Source organism: Vipera berus (assembly GCF_964194415.1).
Source record: "Vipera berus genome assembly, chromosome: 3".
Taxonomy (NCBI): Eukaryota; Metazoa; Chordata; class Lepidosauria; order Squamata; family Viperidae; genus Vipera; species Vipera berus.
Genome location: NC_138204.1, coordinates 191,826,243 through 191,838,606, shown reverse-complemented (window position 1 = coordinate 191,838,606; position 12,364 = coordinate 191,826,243). Strand labels below are relative to the sequence as shown.

Here is a 12,364-nt window from a genome sequence, read left to right as displayed (position 1 = left end):
AGAAGGTGATCACATGACCCCGAAACACTGCAATCGTCATAAATGTGAGTCAGTTGTCAAGCATCTGAAAGTAAATCATGTGACTACGAGGATGCTGTAACAGATGTAAGTGTGAAAAATGGTCATAAGTCACTTCTTTCAGTGTCGTTGTAACTTTAAATGGTCACTAGCTGAACTGTTGTAAGTCAAGAACTACCTATAATTATTTGTATCTTAAGTACCTGTTAGGTTATAAACTTGCTTTTTTCAAAAAGGTAACTTAACTGTTTTTAGCTTCCATCGTTATTTTACATACTTGTCCCAGTTGAGTCAATTGTTTATATCTGTATGTGGGGATGACATAGGCCCAGGGACACTGCCTAGGGCAGGGGTAGGCAACCTTGGCTCTTTTATGACTCGTGGACTTCAACTTCCAGAATTCCTGAGCCAGCCATGCTGAGGGGAAAGGGAGAGGTTTCCAAACTGAGCCATGCTGGCTCAGGAATTCTGGGAGTTGAAGTCCACGAGTCATAAAAGAGCCAAGGTTGCCTACCCCTGGCCTAGGGAATGATCAGATAAGAGTCAACATAGCTCACAGTTGGACAGAGAGCCGGAGAAGAAGCTCAGAAGAGACCCTCTCTAATTTCTTAGGTTGTGAAGGAGAATTGTACTTTCAGATGTGCAAGAATCTGTTAATGTAGCCCTACAATGAAGTAGGATTAGTTCATCTGTTCATGTTTCCCGTCTTGTCCACCGGGTAAGGCTGACAGTATCATGATCTTTAAAATAAATCCTAATGTGGGAAAAGGGTCAGATGTATCCCAAATTTGCAGTCAATGACTTTGTCTTGATATTTAACAGGCTGATGCCATCTCTCATCCAAATTCATAATCAAAGCATATGGTATGAAGCACAAGAAAAAATGAAGGGTCCTGCTAATGGTTGGTGTTCTCCAGTCCTGATCTGGGGTTACTTTCTGATAGGTCATCCTGCTGCTGAAAACTTTATACATGGAAGTTAATTTATCACTTGATACCTGTGAAAACAACTCATAAAAATGAGGCATCTCACAAGAACTTTTCATAGCATTTGTCATTTCAAATGAATCCCCATTCAGGCGATGCAACTCATACAGGAGAACCAGCCTGGAGAACATATCTGCCAGTAAGACCCAGGTCTCTATGAGATCAGGCCATGCGTTCAAAACAAAAGAGATTTTACATTCTCTTCAGGTGAGTTTGTTACCCCATATTCACAATTGACATGTAGGAACAGCTATTGTGTCTAATTATTCAGAATGACCATAAGAGAAAAGCAAAATTTAGGCTAAGGAGAAGCCACTGTCCTAGGCCCGTGCCTCCCTTGAAGCATACCTAGCAACTGGAGTTTGAAGCTGGGGGGCAGCCTAGCAAAGAGGGCTGTGGATTTTCAGCTGCATGGATGGAAAAAAAAGGGAGTGGGGAGAGATGAGTTTAATTTATTCATCATTGCTTATAAAGGAGATGGGGCAGGAAACTGCAGCTGGATGAGGGAGGGCATTCAGAGGAGATGACTGATCTTTGGGATACATCCATTAAATCATTTCTTTGAATGGCAGAGAACTGGGGCAGGGACCATGCAGCTGGAACAGAGGGCAAAGTCAGCTCAGACATTTGATTTATAAATAGAAGGAGTACAAATGGGAAACATGGGTATGATTTTCGCAGCTGGAAGTGGGAGAGAGTGGGCTTATTGACCTGCCTCACTCCGAACCTCTGACTCTGAGAGAAACCATAGGGGTGATAGCCTTTCCAAGGTTGCTAAGCTGATGGGGTGTGCACTGGTGTGTATGTGTATGTTTTGATTTTTTTAGAGGAGTGAGGTGGACAGCTTGTTCACCTGCTGGTAATTTTTTTCCCAATGAACTCTCACAGCTCTATTACAAAATTACTCCATAAACTTACACAACTGGATGCCTGCCAGGAGAATGTCATTATTAATTCTGCTATAGAAAGTGCCAACAGAACTGAAATGCTCTCGGGGAGACATAGCTAAAAACATACAAAAAGCCCCCTAACCCCTAGGAGAATCAGAATGAGCAGAATTCCTCCATATGGATCCCATCTGTGCTCCTGGGGGGTTTCATTGTTAATATTATTGTTATTTCTGTTACTAAAATTTGGGCCAGGCATGGGCTAGAATGACCAGTGCCAGCTCTTTTACTTTTGAGAAAGTGATTGTATGATTTAAATGAAACAGAAGACCTTCTTTCATCAACCACAGTACTTGAAAAATGTGTTTATTATGAAATATGAAAGACTTACAGTATTGCGGGGAGCATACAAAAGTAGAAAAGAAATAGTAATGCTACACATCTACAGCTGACAGTTGATAAATGGACTATTAATAGTTTTTAGGATGCCAATCCTAAGAACCTTCAACAGAATTATCTCACTGCAGAGTAATATCCTAGCAATGAAGACATACATTCATTTTTACCAGTGAATTTTTAAAAAAAAACAACCTGATAAAAATAATTTAATTCTAATTGAATTTTCCACTTGAAATTTATTGACTTCACCTGGAATTTATTCAAACTAGAACATCCCTTATAAGTTAGAGATGTTAATGTTCACTTCTAGACCAAGCAGTGAAAAAAATAGATTAGAAAGCCAAGCATTTTATCAATGCCTCATAGATAAATTTGTTTTAGATATTTTATCTCTCCTTCATTATTTTTTAATAAAAATAATAACTCAAGGTGGCAAACATACCTAATACTCTTTCTTCCTCCTATTTTCCCCACATACCCTACAAGGTACACTGGGCTGAGAGAGAATGACTACTCCAAAGCCAGCCAGCCAGAGTGTTTATGCCTAAAGAAGGTCTAGAATTCACAATCTCCTGGTTTGTAGCCTGCATCCTTAACCACTAGACCAAACTGGCTCTTTCCATAGGTATTATAAATATTTACCACAACACTCCACCCAGATCCTTGTCCTAATAATGAAATGGTAAATTAAAGTAGATGTCAACTTGGTTAACCTTTGTGCTCTTTTTTCTCTCTCTCCTTTATTTTGATGTTAATTTAACTTTAAATCAAATCGTTTTCTCTGCAACTATTTTACACTGACTGGCATCTATGTCTGATCTAACACTCAGTTCTTTGCTTTTGTAGATGAACATCAAATGCCAGCCTGGTCATATTGCTGCTGAATCACTTTGTAGTTCTACTTTCTTCTGTCTTAAAAATATCCTGTTCATGCAAGTTAACAACTCTATGAATGTTTGTTTTACAAAAATCAAATTGCACTCTCGGGATGAAATCAGAATGCTATGGAATCAGAAAAAAGGGGCTTTCAACCTCTATCTTCCTGTAATGAAGTTCCAGTGAAGATTAAAGTCCATACATCTGCTAATAACGGGAAAATCTCACTGAATAATATTAGACCACTGGGAAAAAAGTAGCTGACCACTCATCCACTACAGCACAACCAACACAAGCCTTGAAAAGAATAACACTTTTCATCAAAAACATTTCAGAAACAGCCAACAGACTATTATGACCTCACCCATCACCATATCACATAAACCAACTGAAGACCTCCAAAACATCTTAAATAAACCAAAAGACTCAGTAACTTAAGAAGACAAAACATAAATCAACTAAAACAAAGTGTAAAGATCATAATAGCCTATGTAGGGCACAGAGGGAAAAGACTTTTTAAAAACCAGGTGTATGTGGTTCTAGGGTCTTTTTAGAAACCAAAGACATATCTCAAAGGTGCCTTTTTCAAAAGGCAACTGGCCTTTCTGTTTTTCCTTGAAGATGTTTTGCTTCCCATCCAAACTGAACTGAAGAAGCTTCTTGGATGAGATGCAAAACATCTTCAAGGAAAAACAAAGAAAATCTAGTTGCCTCTTGAAAAAAGCACCTTTGGAGAATATAAAAGGGAGAAAAAATGACATTGCCATAGGTGTATACTATAGGCCACCCAACCAAACAGAGGAAATAGATGAACTTTTTGCTAGTCAGCTAACTAAGGTATGTAGGAAGCACATCACAATAGTAATGGGGGACTTTAACTACCCTGACATCAACTGGGAGACAAACTCTGCACCAAGTGGAAGATCAAACAGATCCCTGACAAACCTAGCAGACAACTTTGACACCCAAAAAGTAGAGAAAGGAACTAGGGGATTAGCCATTATGGATCTAATTGTCACTAACAGAGATGAAATGATAGAAGGTGTTGAAGCCACAGGAACCTTGGGAGCAAGTGATCATGCAATATTGGAATTCAACATTATGGAAGCACAAGCAACAGAATACAGTCAAACTAGAGTCTTGGGCTTTAAGAGAGCTAATTTCAATAAACTTAGAGAGAGCTTGGGAAGAATTCCATGGATGAGAATCCTCAAGGGGAAAACAACTCAAGAAGCTTGGGAAATTTTGAAAAGTGAGATAATAAAAGCCCAGTCTAGCACAATACCAACAAAGAGGAAAAAATAACAGCTCTCAAAAGAAACCAGCAGGGCTGCATAAAGAACTCTCTGCTAAATTGAAAGATAAAAAGGACAAGTATAGAAAGTGGAAATAGGGGCACATAACTAAGTCAGAATATCAGCAAATAGCCTGAGCCTGCAAAGACGAAGTGAGGAAAGCTAAGGCTCAAAATGAACTAATGCTTGTGACCAAAGTCAAAAATAACAAAAAAAGCTTGTTTCAACATGTAAAAAAACAAGAAAAAACTAAAGGAAATGATTGGTCCATTAGTGGGTGAAAGTGGCAAGAAGGTGACAAGCAACAGGGAGAAAGCAGAACTCTTTAACTTGTTTTTTGCAGCTGTCTTTATACAAAGGGAAAAAACAGACCAACCTATCAAAAATAGTGCCATAAAAAACAGAATAGAAACACAAGTTAAGATAGGCAAGAAAATGGTAAGTGAGCACCTGTCCAGCCTAGACGAGTTCAAATCACCAGGCCCAGATGGATTACAACCCAAGGTTCTCAAGGAACTGGCGGATGTGATCTCAGAACCACTGAACTATATTTTTCAAAGATCCTGGAGCACTGGGGAACTACCAAAGGACTGGAAAAGAGCTGATGTAGTTCCCATCTTCAAAAAAGGGGAAAAAATGGATCCAGGGAATTACAGACCTATCAGCCTGACCTCAATACCTGGGAAGATTCTGGAAAACATAATCAAACAATGAATCACCAAGCATCTAGAGGCAAACAAAATGATTACTAAAAGCCAACATGGGTTTGTCAAAAACAGATCATGCCAGACAAATCTTATTGCATTCTTTGACCAAGTGACAAAATTAGTGGACCAGAGGAATGCTGTGGATATAATTTACTTGGACTTCAGTAAGGCATTTGATAAAGTAGATCACAACCTAGTACTTGATAAGATAGAAAAATGTGGGTTAGACAGCACCACCACCAGATGGATTCATAGCTGGCTGACCAGCCATACTCAGCGTGTGTTCCTCAATGGAACCACATCTACATGGAGGGAAGTGTGTAGTTGGGTGCCCCAGGGTTCTGTTCTGGACCCAGTGCTCTTCAACATCTTCATCAACGATTTGGATGAAGGGATAGATGGGGAACTCATCAAATTTGCAGACGACACCAAGCTGGCAGGAATAGCCAACACTCCAGAAGACAGGCTTAAGATACAGGAGGATCTGGACAGACTTGAACATTGGGCGCTATCTAACAAAATGAAATTCAATGGTGAAAAAAGTAAGGTTCTACATTTAGGCAAGAAAAACCAAATATAAAGGTATAGTATAGGGGGTACCTTGCTCAATAGTAATAACTGTGAGAGGGATCTCGGAGTCCTAGTGGACAATCACTTAAATATGAACCAGTAGTGTGCTGCAGCTGCCAAAAAAGCCAACACAGTGCTAGGCTGCATTAACAAAGGGATAGAATCAAGATCATGTGAAGTATTAATACCACTTTACAATGCCTTGGTAAGGCCACACTTGGAATACTGCATTCAGTTTTGGTCACCACGATGTAAAAAAGATGTTGAGACTCTGGAAAGAGTACAGAGAAGAGCAACAAAGATGATTAGGGGACTGGAGGATAAAACATATAAGGAATGGCTGCTGGAATTGGGTATGTCTAGTTTAATGAAGAGAAGGACTAGGGGTGACATGATAGCAGTGTTCCAATATCTCAGGGGCTGCCACAAAGAAGAGGCAGTCAAGCTATTCTCCAAAGCACCCGAAGGCAGGACAAGAAGCAACGGATAGAAACTAATCAAGGAGAGAAGCAACCTAGAATTAAGGAGAAACTTCCTGACAGTTAGAACAATTAACCAGTGGAACAACCTGCCTCCAGAAGCTGTGAATGCTCCAACACTGGAAGTTTTTAAGAAGAGACTGGCCAGCCATTTGTCTGAAATGGTATTGGGTTTCCTGCCTGAGCAGTGGGTTGGACTAGATGACCTCCAAAGTCCTTTCCAACTTTACTATTATGATTATGAATGAGAATCTCCATAGACAAGTACTATCATACTATCACAGTGGTAAAAACTAGCCAAATATACAGTTGTTTAAAGTATTGGAAACTTTGTTTGTTGCAGAATTTGACTACAAGCCTTTATTATCTATTGCTAAGAAAGCAAAGGTATATACAAAGAGTCATTTCCTAGTCTCAATTAAATGACTTAACTATTGAGTTAATGCCAGGAAAAGATCAGGTACAAGCAAACACATTATCCAGAGTTTTGAAAGTACTGCCAGAGAAAATGCTGAGAAATTTGGTATTATCCATTTCAGCTTGATAGCAAAAAGCTACCTTGTGTCAGAAAAAATGCAGAAATTTGGAGAAGCCACAACAAATGACTTCATTCATGCTGTAGTCAGTAATCAAAACTATCACTACAGCTAGTCAGGTCAATTTTCACTTTAAAATAAAGGTAGTCTTCATGATGGAATAATTCTCAGAGGCCTCAGATATATAGTACCTAAACATTGCAAAAAGACAACATTCAGATAATAGATACAAGGCATTTGGGCACTGTAAAATGTGAAAGAGAAAACAAAGATATTATCTTGGGCAGTATAACATAGTCTGCAGTGGCTAAAAACAATGGAATACATAAAAAATTCCTAGGCAATGGAAATTTATCCAAATGTGAATAAATTATTATTGTGTTAAGTTAGGCAAAGTATAAAAGGTAAAGGTAAAGGTTCCCCCTCACATGCGTGCTAGTCGTTTTCGACTCTAGGGGCCGGTGCTCATCTCCATTTCAAAGCCGAAGAGCCAGCACTTGTCCGAGGACATCTCCGTGGACATGTGGCTGGCATGACTAGATGCCAAAGGCGCACGGAACGCTGTTACCTTCCCACTGTAGTGGTCCCTATTTTTCTACTTGCATTTTTACGTGCTTTCGAACTGCTAGGTTGGCAGAAGCTGGGACGAGTAACAGGCGCTCACTCTGTTACGCGGCACTCGGGATTCGACCCGCCAAACTGTCGACCTTCTGATCGACAAGCTCAGCGTCCTAACCCACTGAGCCACCGCGTCTCTAGGCAAAGTATAAAGTGGACGCTAATATTGTTGCATATTCTGATTAAACAATACCTCCTAATTCAAACACTATCTTTTCAGGCTTGGATGTAGGGGCATAGCTAGCACCTGATAGCAGTCCTCTACTTGCTAGATACACAGATGCCGAGGAATATGCCCCTTGATGTAGTAAGAGGGCTTAGTAATTCCAAAGATCCTGAAAGCACTATCAGCAGAAGTACAAACTCTTGATAGTTAATGTTGCCAGGATAGTTGAAAAGAGGAGGATGAACCTCAGAGGTTTATTTATAAAGTTTATTGGCCATCCATTTTACCTCAAGGTAACTCTGGGCGGCTTACAATCATAAAAGATTAAAAAAACCTAGAAACTAAAACGTAAATAAATTAGGACAAACAGTCAAACACTACAGCACAATTAAAAGAGGGGGAGAACAAGAGCCGGATGGCGAGGGAGGTGGGGTGTTAATGTTAATCGATCAACCATCTTCACTATGATGCTGCCCCATTGAAACCCCAAGGTAACTGGCAGAACCAGGTCTTTAAGCTCTTGCCAAAGGTCAGGAGGGTTGGAGCCAACCACGCTCCAGGAGCAGGATGTTCCAGAGGGCATGTGCAATGATAGAGAAGGTCCTGGAGCCCCACTAGCCAGAATAATTGGGCCGAAGGGGCCCACAGCATATCCTTTCTGCCAGCACAGGTAGGGTGGGTCAATCCCAGTGGCTTGAAAGGAATAAGGATGATGCTCAGAATAATTCATCATGGCGTAAGAGCATTTGGAAGTCTGGAGGTTTGAGGGAAGCCCATCAGCCCATCTAGGAAAAGAAACTCCAAACAACAACCTAACAAAAGGCAATGGCAAATTATTTCTCTGTCATTGCCCCCCAATTTTTCTGGATATAACTGAATCCTTTAGATCCCAGTATTATGGGATTCAGTTATGGGATCCTCAGATCTGAAGCCCTTTTCTAGTTACTAGAGCAAAAAACTGCAAGGAAGTCTGGTCGTTGATGGTGCCAGTAATGAACAAGAAGTTCTTCACTTTACAAAAACGTGTGTAGTCAGATGCTGAAGGTGGGAATCAAGAACTAAGAAAAACTTGAATTTCTGAAAATATACCAGATATATTGAAGCTCTTTATGAACAGACTAGAAAAATGAAAGAAATGTAATGGAAAGGGTATGTATTCTTCAATAGAAAGTGAGATATAATAGTTACTAGACCGTCTGTCAAATAGGAAAGCACCAAGCACAAAAGAAATGCCTACTGAACTGTTTAAAGCTGAAGAGGCAGATAAAGTGTTAATAAATTTATGCCAAAAAACATGAAACAAGTCTGTGTGGCCCAGAAGTTGAAAAAGACCAGCATGTGTGACTGTACCAAAGAAAAGTGATGCAAAAGAAGTATATTAATTCCTCTAAAAAAAGTTTTGCATAATTTCTTATACAAAATAGAATCACATTGGAAAAAGAAGTTAGATAAATAGTTAGGATCCAGAAAAGCCACAAGGACATAACATCATACTGCTAATATAAAATGGGAAATGGAAACAGCAAGAAAGTACAAGAAGGAGATCTAGTTTTGTTTTGCTGACTATATGTTGAATGTATAGATAGCAATAGCATTTAGACTTATATACCACTTCATAGTGCTTTGCAGCCCTCTCTAAGTAGTTTACAGAGTCAGCATACTGCTCCCAACAATCTGGGTCCTCTCGGAAGGATGGACGGCTGAGTCAACCTTGAGTGGGTGTGAATCTACTACTTGATAAGACAGAAAAATGTGGGTTAGACAGCATCACCACCAGATGGATTCGTAGCTGGCTGACCGGCCATACTCAGTGTGTGGTCCTCAATGGAACCGCATCTACATGGAGGGAAGTGTGTAGTGGGGTGCCCCAGGGCTCTGTTCTGGGCCCAGTGCTCTTCAACATCTTCATCAATGATTTGGACAAGGGAATAGATGGGGAACTCATCAAATGTGCAGACGACACCAAGCTGGCAGGAATAGCCAATACTCCAGAAGATAGGCTTAAGATACAGGAGGATCTGGACAGACTTGAACACTGGGCGCTATCTAACAAAATGAAATTCAATGGTGAAAAAAGTAAGGTTCTACATTTAGGCAAGAAAAACCAAATGCACAGGTATAGTATAGGTGGTACCTTGCTCAATAGTAGTAACTGTGAGAGAGATCTCGGAGTCTTAGTGGACAATCACTTCAATATGAGCCAGCAGTGTGCTGCAGCTGCCAAAAAAGCCAACACAGTGCTAAGCTGCATTAACAGAGGGATAGAATCAAGATCACGTGAAGTATTAATACCACTTTACAATGCCTTGGTAAGGCCACACTTGGAATACTGCATCCAGTTTTGGTCACCAAAGAGAAGAGAAGAGCAACAAAGATGATTAGGGGATTGGAGGCTAAAACATATAAGGAACGGCTGCTGGGTATGTCTAGTTCAGGGGTCGGCAACCTAAAAAAGAAAAAGAGCCACTGGGAACCGGTTCCATCACAAATTAAAAAAAGAGGGAGCCGCGTGCGTGTGTCCATGCACGCGCATGCGCAAAAAGGTTTTTTGCGCATGCGCGGACGCACGCGGCTGCCATTTTTTTAAAAATGAGATGGAACCGGTTCCCGGTTGCCCGACGGCGACGGCCCGTCTGCAAAGCTGCCGCTTTCGGCAGCTTTGCAGACGGGCCCGTGGCAGCTTCCTCAAAGAGCGGCGCCCCTGCCCATTCCGAGAGGTGCGCGCGCACCTCTCCGAACGACCGGAGGTGCGCGCGTACCTCCGCGCGAATAGGCAGCGGTGCCGCTCTTTGAGGAAGCTGCCGCGGCCCGTCTTGTGAAGCTGCCGAAAGCGGCAGCTTCCTGAAAGAGCGGCACCGCTGCCCGTTCGCGCGGAGGTACGCGCGCACCTCCCCAAAGGTTTGGGGAGGTGCGCGCGCAACTCCGGTCGTTCGGAGAGGTGCGCGCGCACCTCTCGGAATGGGCAGGGGCGCCGCTCTTTCAGGAAGCTGCCGCGGCCCGTCTGCTAAGCTGCCGCTTTCGGCAGCTTCACAAGACGGGCCGCGGCAGCTTCCTGAAAGAGCGGCACCGCTGCCCATTCGCGCGGAGGTACGCGCGCACCTCCCCAAAGGTTTGGGGAGGTGCGCGCGCAACTCCGGTCGTTCGGAGAGGTGCGCGCGCACCTCTCGGAATGGGCAGGGGCGCCGCTCTTTCAGGAAGCTGCCGCGGCCCGTCTGCTAAGCTGCCGCTTTCGGCAGCTTCACAAGACGGGCCGCGGCAGCTTCCTGAAAGAGCGGCACCGCTGCCCATTCGCGCGGAGGTGCGCGCGCAACTCCGGTCGTTCGGAGAGGTGCGCGCGCACCTCTCGGAATGGGCAGGGGCGCCGCTCTTTCAGGAAGCTGCCGCGGCCCGTCTGCTAAGCTGCCGCTTTCGGCAGCTTCACAAGACGGGCCGCGGCAGCTTCCTGAAAGAGCGGCACCGCTGCCCATTCGCGCGGAGGTACGCGCGCACCTCTCCAAAGGTTTGGGGAGGTGCGCGCGCACCTCCGCCCATTCGGGGAGGTGCGCGTGCACCTCTCCAAACGGGCGGTGCCACTCTCCATTTGGAGAGGTGCGCGCGCACCACTGCCCGTTGGAAGAGGTGCGCGCGCACCGGGCGGCTGGGAGCCGCAAGAGACGGCTCAAAGAGCCGCATGCGGCTCCGGAGCCGCAGGTTGCCGACCTGTGGTCTAGTTTAAAGAAGAAAAGGATGAGGGGGGACATGATAGCAGTGTTCCAATATTTCAGGGGGTGCCACAAAGAAGAGGGAGTCAAGCTATTTTCCAAAGCACCTGAAGGCAGGACAAGAAGCAAAGGATGGAAACTAATCAAGGAGAGAAGCAACCTAGAACTAAGGAGAAACTTCCTGACAGTCAGAACAATTAACCAGTGGAACAACCTGCCTCCAGAAGCTGTGAATGCTCCAACACTGGAAGTTTTTAAGAAGAGACTGGACAGCCATTTGTCTGAATTGATATAGGTTTTCCTGCCTGAGCAGGGGGTTGGACTAGATGACCTCCAAGGTCCCTTCCAATATTGTTGTTGTTGTTGTTGTTGTTGTTGTTGTTGTTGTTGTTGTTGTTGTTATAGAATCAAACTGCCTAACTGCAGGCAGCCCGCAGGGAGCAGAAGTAGCCTGCAGTACTGCATTCTAACCACTGCTCCACCAAGGCTCATGTTCATGGCAGTGCATGCAACATATTAAAATAATTGGACAGCCAAAACCCCCTATTATTCTATATTAAGACTTTTGATACTAAACAAAAAAACTATTATAAGACTGAATATAGCAAAACAAAATGGTTTAGAAAATGAAAGGGAATAACACACAGTTATGTCATGTTTTCATATCTGTTTAACCTATACCCTGAATATTATTTATTTTAGAAATTACAAGACCACCACTCTATAATATAAGTAGCAGGAATGGAAAAGGTGACAGCTGATATCAAAGTGCTAACAATTTGAAATATAACTATTTATCACGTATGTGAGGCAAAAGCAAAGAAAACTTAGAAAACTAATTATAAATGCAAAAAATGGAGAGTGAAAAATCCAAATTGTTAGCTGTAATGAGAGACAACATCAACCTGACCACAAAAGAAAAAAAAAGGCAATATATAGTTTTGTTATTCAGGCTCAGAAATATGTACAATGGACTGGATAGGTAAATAGGAAACTAATTCTTCAGTAGAGAGTAAAACGGAGACTGACAAAATTATGAAGGGGGAAAAAATCAAAATAGTTATGGCAATGGTACTTTTAGTGCTATACTGTTGTAAAAACTGGGCACTGATAAAGAACAAAAGAA

At 42.6% G+C, this 12,364-nt stretch overlaps 1 protein-coding gene across 1 annotated transcript in view; it reads right to left on the bottom strand.

Moving 5' to 3' along the window:
* NDUFAF6 (NADH:ubiquinone oxidoreductase complex assembly factor 6) overlaps positions 1-12,364 on the bottom strand; it is a 310,512-nt gene that overhangs the window by 3,184 nt on the left and 294,964 nt on the right. The gene's annotated exons all lie outside the window — the stretch shown is intronic.